This window comes from Cupressus sempervirens, chromosome 3 (genome assembly GCF_028749045.1).
Source record: "Cupressus sempervirens isolate cs-2001-9-10 chromosome 3, ASM2874904v1, whole genome shotgun sequence".
Lineage (NCBI taxonomy): Eukaryota > Viridiplantae > Streptophyta > Pinopsida > Cupressales > Cupressaceae > Cupressus > Cupressus sempervirens.
In genome coordinates this window covers 568480196-568498676 of record NC_143120.1, presented here as the reverse complement: position 1 = coordinate 568498676, position 18481 = coordinate 568480196, and positions in this window count along the sequence as shown.

Here is an 18481-nt window from a genome sequence, read left to right as displayed (position 1 = left end):
ATGTCGGTTCAAAAAATGGTTTACATAGGTGTTTGTGCAATTACAAACAACTTATCCAATTTGTGTTACTCGACACTTGTTACCTCTGATGCTCGACTCATATAGAAAAACTAGCTCACTTGGCTCTTATAGAAATTCTGTTCCAATCAGCTTCTATAGTGACTTGACACCTATACTTTTCTCAGCACTTGATCTTCACTTAGCACCTAAAATTCACTCAGCACCTATTGTAGTTCTATCTAGCTTGACATCAATTGTTTATTTGGCATCTATACATATTTTACTCAGTATGTGTTACTAGCTCAGCATGAACTTAGTAAACATCTTAAGTGTGTTGACATGAAATAGTCAAAACCAATCTTAGATTTCAATAAGAGAGAAGTTAATAAATAAATATTTATAATTTTATTATATCTTGAGAGAAGTTGTGGTAGATTTCATTTTGTAATCATTTGCATTATGAATTAATGGAAAATTAAATATTAATATTGGACTAAAATAGAAATCAAATTAATATTTTAGAAATGAAATTGATATTAGAATTTAATCTAATAATATACATTTATGTTATTAATTAAATCATTTATGATTTAAGATTATTTAAATTAATAACATGATAACATTCTATGATATTTTATATGCACAAAAAGATAAGATATTTAAATACTTATTATTTTAAATAAGTATATTAGCATAAAAAATTATATTAACATATATATTGTTACTTTATTTCTAAACACATCCTTATGACCCAAAATAAATAAGAGAAATTGATGGAATTAAATAATGTGGGTGAAAACTATGTGTTTTCTAATATTCTATTTATAGCCTTGTGATGTTTATTTTTATGATGGTTTTTTTTTGGGGGGCTTGTTTAGTTGGTCCAGTTAGCATGTGAATTAGAGTCATTTTTTAAATTTCTTTTATTATTATTTGACAAGATGTCATGATGAACTTTACGATTTAAATGAAAATTTATGTTTTATGAGCTTTATGCTATTGAGCATTTATGAAAACTTGGGTTTTGAGAACCAATTTTAGTTTTGGGTTGCTTGTTAAGGAACTAAATTCGATCAATATTACTCTTGTGGTATGGGACACTATTGTGGTTTGTGATTTTTGGGAGGTTGTCTAGGTAAATATCCTTGGGAGTGGCTTATAGTAGGGGTCTGGGACTTGAAGTGGTTAGTGCCAGGGTAACCTATTGTAAGTTATGTAATAATTGATAATCTAGTAATTAATATTTTGGGGAAACACACTAAAAAGATAAGTTAGAGATATTTGCATCGCCCATGCATTGAGTGCTTGTATAGACTAAGGATGGGAATGGGATAAAAATATGACTAGTTTTCCTTGTCTTCTTGAGAGGGTTTTCTAGTTTCACATGTGTCATGTTGAGGGTCCAAGGTTCAGAGTAACCAGTCTAGGGTAGCTCAATGCTTGAGGGTTTAGGATCTATTGAGAGATCAGTCTAGGGTAACTCAAGTAGTTTGACCATGTGATGACACTCCCTAGAATGTAGCCTGAGTCTCCTTCGTAGTTTTTTTATATTTGCCTCTAGTGGTGTTGTTATTAGCAATGTACTTGTTGTTGAATGTATTTAATGTGGTTATTTTACTTTCATTGATGGTGATTAGTGATTTATAGTTGATGTACTTTTGACATGTGGCTTTTTTCTTGAGGTGGATATCTTTTGTTGACTTTATCTTATGATTTTGGTGATTTGATCTATTCTTGGTATATGTATGATGTCAATATTGGATTGAGTGTTCTTCTTTTTAGAGTCTCTTATCTTCTTGACTAGTAAGTGTTACCTTTGAGGTAGTTTTGGCTATCAGGATTCCTTTCCTAGAATTATTTTATGATTTGATTATCTATGTGTAGATCATACATTATCTCTCTTGTATGGTGAGAGTGAGATCCTAATTAGGTGATCATATGGTCAAGAGTTACCATTTGAGTCCCCCTCAGATTGACAAATGTTGGATGCTCCTTGATATAGTGGTACCATTGTCATTCTTCCTCTTATCTTGAAGACTTCTATTCATTTGATGTATTTATGTATCATGTGTTTTTAGATTCTACGAGATATTTATTGTATATTGATGTACTTGTATCTATTTTCACATACACTGTGACATGTGTAGTGGATGTTATTCATTAGATGTGCTTTGATATTATTATTTGTACTTATGCATTTTCTTATATGACTATGTATGTGTTTATTCATTTTATGATTACGGATAATTTAATTTATTTAATCAACTAAAAATGGTCATCTAGACTATGAGCCCCCTTTCTAGAATTTTTCCATAATTTATCTAATGGTAATTTTTGATCAAATCCTCAAAAAACTATTTATTCAATTATAACCTATGGTATGACCACTTTATCCCAAGTTCATTTTAATTAAAAGAACATGTCCCCCTTTTAATTAAATAAAATTTCCTACTCATGTCTTATCCTAAGTGTGCACACATAAAGCATTATTCCTATTTTAGAAATAAAAGAAAAGGCATTTTTGTCTACACATGAATGCACATTTTCCTATGTAAGAGGAATCTTCTATTTTTAAATAACTTTAATTCTCCTCCACACATTTCAAACCCTCTCAAAAGTCAACCATTAATTATGATTGGTTGAGAAGCTTATGCACATGGATCACTCCCACTTTCAAAATCCACCCTTGATTACATTCATCTTATCTCTTAATCTCTACCGTCTATTTTTCTTTAAAAAGGAGGGCTCTCTCCTCATTGAAAAAATCTTAGTCTCTCGCGCTATTGTTTTTTATTAAGTAAAATAAGTTTTATAGGAATCTTGAAACCCAAATGTTTTACATAATAACTGAAATATAAATAAAAAGTAAAGTCTAGCTAGTATGCATCTGCTTATAGAAAGCTAAAACTAAAAGACAAGCCTGTAGCCAAGAAATAAAAACCAGTTACCCTAGATAAGGATGAAACAAAAAATGAAAACTAAAACTCTTAGTTCTCCCTATCTAGAACCTGTAGAGTCTCTGAAACTTCAGTGGCCCTCCAGTTGTTCATGCCCACTTGGTCTTGGGTCTCATCATCTGCCAGTCCCTTGGTCTCTTTCTTTTCTTCTTCAATTTTTCCACAGTCCATACTGGCTTTATCTTCTTTTTCCTTGCCATAGCCAACTTCCTTCAGAGATTCACCCAAACTATTGATATTCTCATTTAGGGTGTTCAAGGTTGCAATCACTTGATTAGCCAGATTCTAATTAGAAGTCTCCATCCTTAGGACTCTTTTTTCAACCATTGAGATATGATCCTCTTGGTTAGCATGGTGTCCCTAGTCACTGCTTCTCATGTGGCTATCCTTCTGGCTCATTTTCTCCTTAACCTCTTCTATCTCATGAAATAGCCATTTGATAGAGAGAAAATTATCTATCATGCTATTTTTAGCATTGTTAAGTAGGTTGAGCCCATATTCTATTGCATTGTTAGAGATTGCAACAAGGGTTGGGTGTAGAAGTTCATCAAAATGGACTTTACCATCTTTTTCCTCCATCACTTGGGAGTTCATCATCTCTCTAACTATCCCCATCTTTTCCATTTTAGAGTTAAAATTTATCCAAGACCCCTTCTTTTCTTTCAAAACCACCTCCCTACTATCTTCCACTAGAGAAATAATCTTCCCCTATGGCAATAATATAGTAGGGATAGGGCCCGAGAACAAAGGAGTCTGGTCTTTTGTTTCTTCTAGCAGAGAAGCCTCTTCGGCTTTCCTTTTCTTGGGGTTCCCTAGTGTAATAGTCATGTCCTCCTCAACCTTCTCATTATTCTCCCCCTTCATCTCTTCCTCTGATTCCATATCCTATCTCTCATGCTATTGTTATGTTGCAGGTTTTCTTGGTGATTTTGGAGAGTTTGAGCATTCTTGCATTTTAGCTTAGCTCTCATTCTACTTACATTATGGAATAATTTTTATCTTAGTTTCATTTATGCTTTAGCTTAGTTCTCTTTATTAGCTTTCATTCCATTTAGAATAGCTAGCATTTGCATTGCATTTTATTCTAGATTCTTGGATATTGGCACTCTTGCCTCTAGAGTCTACTCTTTGAATCTCTCATTCTATGGTGCACCTCACAAGGGTTGCATAGTTTGGTTCATTTGAGATACATCATCTCATAGCCTTTGCATATCATAGATAGAGAGCTATAAGCCAACTCTTGAGACTCCCTCTTCCATCGGTTCTCTCAGGAATAATTGTTTATAGAAGTGTGACACTTTTATGCACACAATTGAGACTTAAACTTATTAATAAAACTTTATTAAATGTGACTTGATGGGTGTGCAAATGTGCTTTGTTTTTGTACATTCTTTCTACATTTTGTGTTGCTTTAAACCTGTCATAATCCCTATTATGCCATTAATCATTAAAGAATATAATGCATTTAATAAAGTTTTAAGGTATGAAATATTTCCTAAAGAGTGGATGGTTAATGCAGAAATAATGATACATCTTGATTTATTTTTCTACAGGAACTACAGATAATGGACAAATGAACATGGACCAATCACGTGAAGCAATGAATAGTTAGGAACCATTGTTTTCTTATTTCATTTTGAGTAAATCATTTTGTAAATGATTGAATAGAATGGTTAAAGACTTCATAATTGGTTATATTTTGTTAAAGACTTGAGGCAAGTGGCCAAACCAAATTTTTGCTTATGCATATTTAGGGTAAAGGCCATCAGCCATTAAAAGTTTGGTTATTAGTTAGTTAAATAAATGGGAATCTATATAAACAAATGTTAAGATTGTAAGACAATATGCATAAGATATATGAAAGGCTCTGTTCAAACTATCTTTGAAATGCTTGGCATTAACAAAAGTGAAGTCTCTATAGCAGCCAACATTAGAACATTTCTCACCATGTGGACTAGAGGAAGGGCCCCCCTTGGAAAGCTTGGTGAGATCATTTCAAGTTGTGTTATGTTATGCACATTTACGTATTGATTGGTTATCTATGTTTGTTAAGAAGTTTATTCCAGATTAAATTGAATGTGTGCATTTACTTATTGATTGATTGTTTGTACCTATTAGGAAGTTTATTGCATATATGTTTGTTAATTAAGTAAGATCCATGCAATGCTAGTCATTGTTAATTAAGGATTTAATTGTGTAATGAAGTAATTTAATGAAGAGAGATAAATTAGCTTATTTAAATTATGAAACTTTATAAACTAAATTTAATTTACTAGTAAAGACTAATTAATTAAAGGTTAATTAATTTAACAATGTTAACTATTTAATTAATATTACAAGAATGGTTAAATAATTTGAAGATTAGATTATAGAGGAATAAAGATGATTAATTAATAATTAAAAATCATTAATTGATAGAGGAAATAATTATTTAATGTCAAGTCACAAGCATGTCCATTTTGGGTCACTACATTTTTCCCTCTTTGATATAATGTGATTATGAGTGTTGTATCAAAGAATTTCAAATTAGGGATTTTCCCTAGCTTGCCCTAGTGATAGTAGGTGGACTGCAAGCCCCCTCAAGAGATTGTTTGTTCAAGAAATGCATGAATGATCTCTCGATAGAAGATGAGAAATGTTAGATGAAATGATGAAAGATAAGAACAATTAGTAGGAAGTGAATGATTATTAGATGACAATGATTCCTTGATTGATAGAGATTGCTTGACAAGAATTACATTTGGTTTTAGGAAGGACTCATTATGTATAAGACTAGAATTAACGTATGGTTTCAAGGAATATATAACATGTATAAGACAAGCATAAACTTCAGTGATAAGCATAAATGAGCTAGAAGAATGAATTAGGAGATATGATTTAGAATAATACAACTTGTGTTATCAACATGGATTATGCATTGAGTCATTGCCAGATATTTTGACATATTTTGATCATCATATTTTATTGAAAAGAAAGATATATAAGTGCACCCTAATATTGACCATCTAGATATCACTATTAGCTCTAATTAACAAGAAAAAAACATAAAGCAAATGGTACAATATCATTCTAGGATTATCTTAAATCATGGGTGTCTGTGGAAATTAGATGTGTGACAATTCTTATCACATTCACCCTACATCATCCTTGCCCCAAAATTTTACTAGAACACTCCACAAATAACAAACAAAGAAAAATAAGATTATGAACCATCATAGCCTCTCCAACCACTCAGTGGTATCCTTGAGGAGCATATAACATAATAATGAAAGAAAAATCGATAATAGAGTAACATAAAGAATTTTGTTGACAACCTTGTTGACTAATTAGAATTATTTGATGCTTAATTTGATTCATTGATGATGTCCCATGAGTCCATTGTTGATTTTTGCAAAAGCCCACTTTTTGATTTGATTTAATATTTGATTGTCACTTTTTTCTGCTTGTCATGATGTAGATATATTATATTTCAAATATTTTGATGTGTTTTAATGTTTATTTGAAATTTTTTTAGGATCCTACATGACATTTTTGAAGATTTTGCAGATCATTTTCTGAATTTTTTTTTTTTTTTTTAATTCCAGATATTTGTTAAGAATTTTTCGATGAAATTTTCCAAATGTTTCTTTGAAGCTTTTTTTTTGTTTGCAAGATATTTTCAAAATCTTTTAGGGATCTTTTTAGGACATTTTTTTGAATGTTTTTAAAGAAATTTCGTTTTTAGGAGATTTCACAAAAAATGAAGAATTTTTTTAGGACTTTAAGATTGCCCCCAATGTCTAGCAATGCAAGAAATTATGGATTAGTTGATGGATTTATAGGTGGATGAAGGCTAAAGGTCTAGTAGTATGCTTTGAAGATATTTAGGTGTTAGGGACTATCTACAAGATGTGGTAATATATTTTTGCCAAGATTAGGGATTGGAAATGACAAGATAGGGTAATGTTATGGTGTATTGGTTAGGATGAAATGTAGGGATGGACACATCAAGAGGATGTTGAAAATATGTTCACATTTTTACATCCTTAGTTTTTATCAAGATCAAGAAAGGGATTTGGATAGGATAGAAATAGGACATGCATGTGAAAAGAAAAGGGTGAGGGATATGGATAGAAGGTTGTGATAAAGTAGACAATATGGACCAAAGTGATATGGATAAGATAATGGATATGGACAAAAGATATGTAGATAGGATTAGGAATAAGAACCAAAAGGATGTCAGAAACTTGAAGTAGATAGGACATGTGATGCTTCTAGGGATATCAATATCCTTGTTAAGATCAAAGTTGGAAAAAAGGGGATATGGATGTTGACAAGATAAGCGACATGAGGGACACTTGATAATGGAGGAAATGAAAGGGATATGATAGGATATGAAAACATGGATAAAATTTTCCCCCAAGAATGGAATGAAAGAATTTTTAACTTATGTATGATGCCTGCTTGCCAAGTTTTCATCATGATACTTATCCAAAGTGTCCATTTTCCATCTTTTCACTATTGAAAAAATTGTTTCTCTTGATTTTTTGACTTTTAAAAAAAATTGACTTTTTATTTTTTATTTTTTTGGAAGATGATGAACAATGATAGGTCATAGAGGAATAACTCAAGCATATTTCTCTTTTCATGGTACCCTTGAAGCTCAAAGATGTTGGTATGGTAATGATAAAAGGAGATAAAATAGATGGTTGGATGAAATATGATAAGGGTTTATGCAAAGGATTGGATAAAATGGATATACAGATGGAACATAGGAGTTGAAAATATATGGGGTATTGGAGGACTTGTAAAAGATTATATCGAAAGGGTGACAAGGTCAATGTTGGTACACACCTAGAAGGGTGATGGAACAATGAAGGAAAAGTAGCATTGGAGAAACGGCTATAGATTTTGATTTTGGGTGATAAGGACCCAAAATGGATTTGTAAGTGGATGGAAGTTCTTTGGATGGTGGATTTTAAGGAAGCCTTGGGAATTAAGCTTGAATGCCGATTTTTATTTCTCTGTAGTATGCAAGTATTTTATGAGCAACTTGGGAACCTACATAGTTCTTGAATTTTCTTTGTTTTGTGATTCTTTGGAATGGATTGCTTCAACAAGGGATTTAGGAACCCACATTGCCTTTGATATTTCTTTTTGTTCAATGGATTTTCTTTTTTCTTTTTTCTTTTAATAAACATGTCGAGTAAATTAGACATGTTGATTCTTTGACTGATGCAAATTTTTTGACTTGGTATTTTTATGTCTAGCATTCAAGTTTCTTCCCAAGGTATTGAGATCAATGAATGGATAGGAATGATAAGGATATATTTTGTATGGGTGGAAGGTTCTGCAAGATGTGTATTTTTTTAACTTTGACTTAGGAAAGGAAAAGTGGATTGTGAGCTAGTGGATGAAGGAATATATAGACCTAATATGGATGAAAAGGATGATAGGGGAGGTATGTGTTTGGATTTGGATTTTGAAGGGAAACCAACACATTTAGAATGAGATTTGTAACTTATGCCATGATCATTTGATTTTTATTTGATATGGAAGGGTTTTAATATACTTTTTCCATGGAGGTTTAACCCTTTGACTTGATAATGCTTCTAATCACTAAGATGCTACAAGATGCAAGTCCATTTTGAGGTGGATATGATATGCAAGAAATAATAGGATCATGAAGTAGACTACAATGGATGTACGTAGAAGGAACCATTCAACATGTATGGGGCTAATGAAAATCTTGTGGAAATGTGTTGGGACCATGAGGAATAATGGGATCTTGCAATGAGATGGGAGAAATGGAAGGATCATTTGGTAGGATAAGATCTCATAGAAGAGACAAAGGATTAGGACATGGAGATGATGAAATAGTAGGTTTATGAGGAGGATATGGAGGGATGATTGGATCTTTTGGTAAAGGGATACTTTGATATTGAATTGGAAGGTGATTTTTGGACTCCATTTTAATGGTGGTTACCTCTTGACTATGAATGAAATCATCAACAATAATGGACAAGTTATCATGATCTTGCTTAGGAATAGGAATTGGAAGGTCCATTAGACATTGAAGGATATTTTTTTCTTGAGATGGAAGAGGATGATCTTGGATTAGGATGGTCAAGGATAGTATAATCTTCATAAGAATCCAAAAAGATGGATTTTTGGTCAAACATTGGATATTTTAGGCGATTGTTTGGATTTGTAATGCCCTGCCAAGGAACCCAAAATAAACTAACCTAAAGTTTCACTAAGTTTTCCAAACAATTTTTTTAAAGATAATAACATCAACATAGTGGAAGCAATAACTCACATACATACAACCATCATAAACAAATTACATCTCTTAAGGGTTTTATGACATTGAATCACATGTATATGTTTTATTAATATTAAATATAACAGATAACCAAAATCCACATCATGGAATAATCACAAATATAAATCCAATTAAATAATATACAATTACAAAGGATGCCACTTGGCATAACCAGAATGCATGATCATCCACTATACAAGTCATAGGGTATGAACAAATCAAAGAATACACATCATCTCATAAGATCTTTAGTAAAACAAATTTAGTACAACAAAATATAACAACCATCAAAAATACAAGATAAGAAAGAAATGAACAATTTCACAAGTACATCCAACAACGACATCCAATGATCAGATCTTCAATGGTATATGAAAAATGCACTACCACCTAACCTCATGGAACCTAAATGGTCCACTCCCATCATGCTAAGGAGATAAGCTCAAGTCCTATATGGATATCAAACCACAAGTCAAAACCAACATCTAGGTCAAGGAAACACCTAAAAGTAAGCTATCTCAAAGGGTACCAAGACACAAGTATCATCTAAACTCAAAGGCAACAAAGACACATAGGAAATCTACTATGTAAGTGGGCAAGTATCATCTCATGAGCCAGCTCTAAAGTTACCCTAGTAGCCTCCCTAGACTTTTTCCCCCTAGTGTCTCTATGTGGCACCAGTATCCTTTCATACAGACAAGCCATACCAAGGCTGCAACCAAGAATCCTCTCTAATCCCATCCTAAGCTATACTAGCACTCAAGGCATGGATGAGGATAAACACTGACTCTTATTAGTTCATTTAAAACCCATTTAATGAAATGTTATCACTTATTAAAAAAACTTACAATGGGTTACCTAGGCAACCACTCTGGGCTTTGGCCTCCATTTCAAGCCACTTCGCAATTTACACATAGATTACCTACCCTAGGCTCATGAAAGTACAACTCATAAAATTATAATTTTAACCTCATTCCTTTACAAGTGACTAAAAAGAATAAAGCACAATATTCACCTTAGTCCTTTACAAGCTATTGGAAAGCATCTCAAGACAAATTATAACATCCACCTCAGTCCTATACAAGCAACTGGAAAGAATCAAAAGAAAAATCACAATAACACCTCAATTCTATACAAGCAACTGGAAAACATCAAAAGATGACTGATGGAAGACTCAAAGGTTACACCAAAAAAGTCACACTATTCACCTTAGTTCTACACAAGAAAATTGGAAAGCACCACCAATATCAGAACAAACTCATCATAGAAGATACTTTACTATATCACAATGGTTGGGTACAAAAGATCGTGACCAAAAACTAACCATAACATCATCATAGAATTAAACCCCTAAGCCTCTATTTAACATCCTAAATTGGTCAACACTCTAAGTCAAATGCAAACCCCAACATTAAAAACATCATACATCTCATTAGAGCTTTAACAATTATTTCCAGAGTTTGTTAGGTTTCGAAAATAAAGATTCAATAAACAAATAGGGTTACAATTTTCCATTTTCCTTAGTGTTGATTTGCTAATGTTTCCAAGTTCACAAGAATAATAGATTCAAAAATCTTATTAAAAGTCAATTAAATATGACATTGAACTATCAACCAAAAGCCCAAAACCCATAGTAGTAAACCACACATCACATAAAGTACATAACAAAATTAACTTTCATAATTTATTAGGTTTTGAAAATATAAAAGTTTGATTTTCACTATTGGTTTTCAAGTTTTCATTTTCATTTTCAAGCATGATAGTTTGATAAGGTTTTCGAATTTACAAAAGAAATAAAATTTCCTTAGTAATCAAAATTGTCTCATTTAAACCGAACCATATCACCAAAACTGAGTTTATTAAAACCCATTAATTTTTTCCAAATTGAATAATGATTATCAATCTACTTCATTAAAATATATTATTAATAAAGAAATTAAAAATAATATCCAATTAAAATAGTATTAAAATATTCATGCAACTATATATTATCATCATCACTTAATAATAATTATTAATTATTAATTAAAATATTTATTATCTTATTAATAAAATAATATTATATTACATTATTAATAATAAATATTAAAACTACATAATATAAAAATTATATATTAAAATAATAATACTATCATTTATTATTTAAGTTAAATAAACTATATTATAAAACATTCATTAAATTAATTTGAAAAAATTAATAAATTTAAACTAAAAAAACATTTATTAACAAATGTATTTAAAGGCTCTTTGGCATATACATAGGTTGTCGCAACATCAGAGTGTTGTTGTGCAGTACCTATTGTTGCTACAACAGTACCACTTTGCAACATGCCTTGAGATCGCTGCTCGGGGGAGAAAAGGAGAGTTGGGTGGGGGTTGGTGGCCTATCACTTCATATTGATTTTATTATTTATTTATTTATTAATAAAAAAAAACAAATAAATACCCCCTTGCAATTCAAATAATATTGTAATATATTACCACAATAATTTTTAATTACTATGGTAATTATATTTTATTATTTCATTTTATTTTTTTGATAAAATTCAGATATAGATCTGATAGAAAAACTACATACAACCAATCAAATTTTCTATCTAAAATCCTCGATTTTCTTCTCTAAGCCCTACCCGAATCCAAACATCCAATTGCAAATTTCCAAATTAATCAAACAAGGGTTTTAGAACCAAATTTCATTCACAGATGTTTTCAATAAACAAAGAACAATAAATTTACAAACAAGGGTTTCAATTTAGTTAAAATTATGAATACATATCTTCAACAAACACATAGAAGATAGATATTTTAAAGAATGATTCTACTACACAAAACCCACAAGATCCTACCTAGATCTGATGCTAAACAATGGACACAAAAAACTCGCGAACAATTATTTTTCCTTAAAAATCCTCTTCTTGGGAATTGGCTCCTCCAAACCTATGTACAGAGAAATGAGCTCTTATTTCCTAATAAAGAGCTTTTCCCAAATAAGGGCTTTGATTGTGCAATAATGTGAAACCATTTTTTCTTAATTATTTTATTATATTTTAATTTTCATGTGCAACCATTTTGCAATTTAATTAAAATATCTTTATTAAATCAAATTCTTTCTCTCTTTAATTAATTCACGGGATGTTTTTAATAAAATATTTTTTAATCTAACTAATAATCATATTTAGAGTTTATTATAAAAATGAAACTCCTAGATATATTATTATTAAATTAAATAAATATGATTACAATAAAATTAGAACTTTGATTATATCTTTAAATTTAATTCTTTTATTTAATTAATATCTTAATTAATTAAATATTGAATTTTATTTATAATATTTTCATTAAACTAAATCATTAAATACTCTTTTAATTTGATTTAATTATAACTAAAAATCACAACAGACTCACAAGAATAAATACAAACACTCAACTGAAGGACAAAGCACAAATTTAAACTCCAGGATCAAAATCGTGAATTCACATCAATTGACAAATTTCAATGGTAAAAAACTTAGATACGTATCCTACTTTCTAGGACAATTGGCTTAGGGTTTAGGATTTGGAATCAAGAATTATCTCCCCACTTTTACCATTGAGATACTGTGATAGGGCACACTCATTTTAGAAATTCAAGGAAGTCAATGTCTAGTACCTATAATCTACATAAAATCCATGCATGTACATACTCATATATTATAAACTAAATAAGAAATGATGGGAGTGGTGCATCATGTAGATCTTGACTAACATGTGACTACAACTCCCTCTGTCAACCACATCAGGAACATCAATCATAAAATAAAACATACATATACACAGTACACATTGCAAGTATGGGGTAAGTAATCATAGAATTGCATATAAATCACACATCTAATTCTATCATCATGAGATAAATAAAGTCATTGCATGAACATACATGTATCATCATAGAAATAATCCTAAATACATGAAATAACTACGTACCTCATCACATATATAAATGAGTATGAAATAACATCAAATCAAATCCAGCAACCAAGTACCGATAATCATAAAACTAGCCTAAAAGAATTTGGCAATACAATTTGAAAGGTAAACCAAGGATAGACATTACACGATCTTGATCTTGATTTGTTTTAGGAATTGTTTCTCCATGATTTTAATTATCTTCTTAACATGGGTTATGGACCAGAATGTAAGAGGTGGATTCTTGAAAGGGTTCAATGTTTTGAAATAAGGGAGATGGACTTTGAATGAGACTCTCTAAGATGGGTTTTTTTTGGAATGGACCATAAGGTAGTACTGGATCTATTATAGTTGAGTTGTAGAAGAGAATTACATCATGAAAGGGATTAACTTGGAAATCCATTGTGGATATCCCTTGGGAGGTCTTACTATTAGATATATCATTTGATGGAAATAGATAAGATTGCTCTCGTGACATTTTAGGAGATGGAGGAATGGTGGGAATTGTGAAGGATTCTTGAAGGACAAATGTCATGTTCCAATGGGTCAAAAGATGTTGTAGGTTACCCTATGACCCCTAAAGGCATACATGTTATGTTCTAATGGGTCAAAAGGGGTTGTAGGTTACCCTATGACCCCTTTCAAAAATTTAACATGAAAACATGTGTTCCTAGTGGTCCTAGAATCCCATGCGATGTCCACGTTGTGTTTGAATGGGTCCTAAGGGTTTGTAGGTTACCCTATGACCCCTTTTGACCATTCACATGAAAACATGTTCCTAGCAATCCTAAGGCCCTTGGGGACATTCATGTTGTGTTCCAATGGGTTGTAAGAGGTCATAGGTTATCATATGACCGCTTTTGACCATTTACATGACAACATGTGTTCACATGCTATTTTTAAATGGGTTGAAAGGGGTTGTAGGGTCTTTCAACCATTCACATGATAACATGTGTTCCATGAGGCATGATAACATATGGCAACTTAGTTCTATTACATACTATATAATATTGAGTAAAATTATGTTTATTTAATAGAATATATAACAATATATAATAATTTCTAATAAAATGTTTTTGATTAAGTAAAACAGGTTTTATAGGGATCTTGAAACCTGAAATTTTTTACAACATATCTGAAATAGAAATATTAAGAAAAGTCTAGCTACAAAGAATCTGCTTATCAAAAGCCAAACCTAAACAACATGCATGTGGCCAGGAAGCAAAAAACTAGCTACACCAAAAAACTAGCTACACAAGGCAAAAATGAGACAACAAAGTAGCACTAACTATTATTTCTCTCTATCAAGAACCTGCAAGGTCTCTACATCTTCATTGGTCTTCCTTTCATCCACATCCTCTTGGTCCTGGTTCTGAGCATCCACCTGGTCCCTAGTTTCTTTTGGATCATCTTCAGCTTGCCCAATGTCCAAGCTAGCCTTCTCCATCTTTTCCCCACCAAATCCAACACTCATTATTGATTCACCTAGACTGTTAATGTTCTCATTTAAGGCATTCAAAGTAGCGATCACCTGATTAGCCAAGTTCTGATGGGAGAACTCCATCCTTTGGACTCTTTGTTCAATCTTGGTGATTTTGTTCTCTTGGTTAGCATTGTGTTCCTAGATGTTGAAGCATTTTTGGCTTCCATCTTGGCTTCTTTCCTCCTCATTGTGCCCCTGGTCGCTGTCAATTTTCTAGCTTCCTTCCTGGCTTCTTTTCCCCTTAAGGTCTTCAATTTCATGAAATAACCATTTGATATATCAAAATTTATCTATCATGTTGTTCTTAGCATTTTTCAAAAGGTTAAACCTAGTTTCCCTCACATTATCAGAGATAATGACCAAAGCAGGGTCAATGAGATCATCATAGTGGGTTTTTCCATCGATGTCCTCCATCACTTGGATATTCAATGACTCCCTGACAATCCCCAATTTTACGATATTTGAAGTAAAATTCCTCCAAGACCTCCTCCTTTTTTTCATTACACCTCCCTACTCTCTTTCCCTTGAATATCTATCTTCCCCTCAAATGGAGAGGTAGTGGAGCTAGGGCCTAGAATCTGAGGAATCTAGTCACTGGTTTCAAAAGCCTCATCTACTTTCCTTTTCTTGGGATTCCTTGGCATGTTAGTTGAATCCTCCTCCTCCTTTTCACTTTCCCTCCCCTTCTCATCCTCCTTCTCATCATCCTCCCCCTTCTTCTCTTCCTCTTAGTCTATATCCTCATCATCTTCATTATCCTCCTCCTCCTCTTGAGGCTCAGGCTTTGGGGAATGGGGGGTAAGCCTTTGGGGCTCTTTCTGTAGGGAATGTAGGCAGAGGGAGTGACCTTCCTTTTTTTATTCCTTGGGGGCTTTACCTTTAGAGGAAACATTGTCCTCTTCTTCTGATTTTATGCTATGCACATCCTCAAAATCCGAACTCCCAATTTCCTCAGATGCACACCCAGTATCACTAAGGGATTTTTCCCTAGTTTGAGTTTTCAGATACTCATAGACCAGGATGAATAATCAATCATGAAGGGTTGGGTTAGTAGTATGTTTCCTCTTAAAACCCTCAATACCCTTGCTCATGGAGGTGAAAAGATAAAAAGGAAAAGAGATTTTGATTCCATGCCTAAAGTGATTGAGCAAAACAAAATGATGCATTCTGATCCTATCAAATTTGGGGTCCAGGGAAATATATTCAATGATAATCCTTAGGACATACCTCCATAGATTTTTAATTGACTCCATCTCATAATATATCTCCACCTTAACAAGCTTATTCAGCTCCTTTTCATCCTTCACAAAAACTTTGACAACATTTGTCAACATTTTCTTGTCTTTGAAGAAGTTACTCCCTTCCAGAGGGATCTCCACAACCTAGGCTATCAAATCCACATTGACATGGTGGGTGACCCCATCGATTTGGCTCTCCCATTTTTCTAGGAATCCACCACAATCTTGGTGATCCCTGCATCAAATCCATGGAGCTTCTCTAGGAATCTAGTGATTCCACCCTTTTCCAACTTATGCCAAACCTTCAATTTCTTATTCCAGTTCTTCGCCTCCCTTGATGGCTTCCTCCTACTTCTCTCCCCTACCATGGTTTCCTCAAGGTCAATAAGCCCCCACCTACTAATAGTTTTCTTATAGACCTTGACCTCCTTCAAAATGTGAAACTCAAAAACATTTTTGATTATATCAATTTTAATGGTTGTATTCAAGACAACCCATAAAGCATGCTGTATGTACACACTATCATGTTTTGAAAAGAGTTTCGCATGATTTTCATTAACTCTCACTTTGACATGGAATCTTGCAAATCTTCCCATTATTAATTTTGGATTTTTCTAGTACTTCCTTGGATGCGATCTTGCAGTATTAAATTATTCACTGCCATCGAAAAGTTTTCACCAACATGCCACATCATTGTCAAATTTTTGGCGACTACTTCATTTGCAAACCAATCGGTAGCTAAATTGGCCTCCCTATACACATGGCTGATGTAGGTCTTGTTGAACTTATTGAGGTCAAACTTTAACTCCTCAATCACATTTGCAATGGTCCAAGAAGGCATATAGTTACCATTTAGACAATTTATGATGTTTAAAGAATCCCCCTCTAGCCAAAGGTTCTCAATCCCAAAAGCCAGGGCCAATTTAACAATGTGACTAGCAGCACTAGCTTCTATGAAATGGTTCGTCTGATGTCCAAGAGCGTAGGAAAAAGCCACAACTCCACCACCATAATTTTTTTGATGATGCCTCCATTGCCAGCAGGGGCTAGGTGGTTTTTTTGATGGTGAAGTTCTCCTTCATTAATCCTTCAATTTTCTCAGCAATAACAAACTTAGGGGATTCCCTGTCTCTAAAAATTTGGTTATTTTGCTCTTTCCAAATTCCCCAACAGAAATGGGGGAGGGACCAGGAGAAAATTAATTGAATTTATCAAACCTAAGCGTGAACTCTTCCATTGGCTAAAGAATTCTTGAATTTTGGCCAGGGGGCACCAACTGACCCCAAAGTCCCTAGTCAGGAGGTTCCAAACTTTGGAGGAGTAGGAGCAATGAATAAATAAGTGATTGACTATCTCCAAGTTGTGCTTGCATAAACTACACCTGTTGGGGATAATCTGACCTCTCTTAGCTAGATTATCCAAAGTAAGAATTTTGTCTTAGAGAAAAAGCCAGAAGAAGATGTTGATTTTTGGGGTAAGGCTAGGAGTCCATGTCTTAGCCTACATGGGTTTCTCCTTTCTATCCCACAATGAAAAATACCTAGAGGTGACAGAGTATTGCCCATTCGAGTTATCTCCCTACATGACTTCATCCCTCTTGTTATTTGTGAAAATAACATTCAGGCTAATCATTGAAGATTTAAGGTCCAAGGATATCATAGATAGGTCATGCCATCCATTACCTATTCTATAATCACTGACATTTAGACCATATCTTCTTATGCATGGCTTTGCCCATCTACCATAATTAGGGTGATCAATAAGAGGTCCTAGCTCATCCAGTCATCCTACCAAAATAAGATATTCTCACCTTTACCAATTTTCCATTTAGCCTTGGACTTAGCCAGGACCTTTTCCTTTAGGATCCCATTCCATATGTAAGATCCTTGAGGAATCTCAATCTCATGAAGCAAAAAGCTGAGAGACTGCCTCCTCAAGTATTTCTCAATCATAATTTCTCTCCATTCTTTGGCACTTTGAAAAATGCACTAGATCTGTTTGGCTAAAATGGCATTATTGAGATGTTTGATTTTTCTAATACCAAGGCCCCGATAACATTTGGGAAGGCAAAAACGGTCCCAAGTGACAAGATGATATCTTTTGTGCTCTTCAACCCCTATCTAGAGAAAGTTCCTTTAAATCTTCTCCATTATGTTAGCTTGCTTACTTGAAATCCCAAAGAGGCTTAAGGCATAAGTGGGGAGATTTTGGAATATTGATTTCACCAAAGTGCATTTGCCTACCTGGATGAGGGTAGCACCTTTCCAGCCAGCTAATTTCTTGTCGAATCTATCAATGATGTTGTTCCAAAAAGATTCAAGGGGTTTGGACCCCAAAGGCATACCAAGATAACTTGTAAGAAGGGTCCCAATACCACTTCCCAGGATACAAGCAATTTTCCTCTATCTCTCTAGGGGAGTATTGATGAAGTAGACTGAGCTCTTATCCCAGTTAATAGCCTAGCCAGAACCCCTAGTATAAGTATTTAGCAAACCCTTAAACACTCTAGCCTCTTGGACCATAGCCTCTCCCCCCAGAATAGTATCATCCACAA